General features: G+C 46.7%; 1 protein-coding gene across 4 annotated transcripts in view; it reads left to right on the forward strand.

Annotated features, from left to right (window-relative positions):
• The window catches only part of ERC1 (ELKS/RAB6-interacting/CAST family member 1), a 267,938-nt gene that overhangs the window by 262,151 nt on the left and 5,218 nt on the right, over positions 1–569 (forward strand). The window lies entirely within an intron of this gene.

Here is a 569-nt window from a genome sequence, read left to right on the forward strand (position 1 = left end):
AGGATCCTGTCTGATCACACATGAGCCCCACCCCCTCTTGGGCCTGAATGTGACAGCGTGGCCTGGTGGGAGGACACGGTGAGAGCACCAGGGTGGGATCTCAGCTCCACAGGTCACCCTCTGGGGGCCTTGGACCAGCCTCTAACCTTCATCTTCAAGAGGAGACATTTGATAACTTCTATACTTTCCTAATTGTTAATTCTGATACAGGAAGACTTCACATGGAAACTGACTCTTCTTCATCGTTTCTTTTTTCTTTTTCTTTTTTAGCTTCACTGAGCTAAAATCGACACACTAGTAATATATTTAAGGGGTACACCTGATGGCGTGTTGTACACAGACATCGTGAACAGTTTCTCCAGCCTTTCGGTTGAGTTAACACACATTGTGTCACGATTTCCTCTTTTTCTGTATGAGAACCCCTAAGCCCTGCTCTCCTAGCAGATTTCAGTGTGTGACACGGTATTGTTGACGGTGGTCACCAGGTTGTACATTACACCTCAGACCTCATTCATCTCGGAAATGAAAGTCTGTGCCTTTTTACCCCCCACTTCCGTTTCTCACACCTC

The sequence above is a fragment of the Bison bison genome, unplaced genomic scaffold (assembly GCF_000754665.1).
Source record: "Bison bison bison isolate TAMUID 2011002044 unplaced genomic scaffold, Bison_UMD1.0 scf7180017864213, whole genome shotgun sequence".
In the NCBI taxonomy this organism is placed as follows: Eukaryota; Metazoa; Chordata; class Mammalia; order Artiodactyla; family Bovidae; genus Bison; species Bison bison.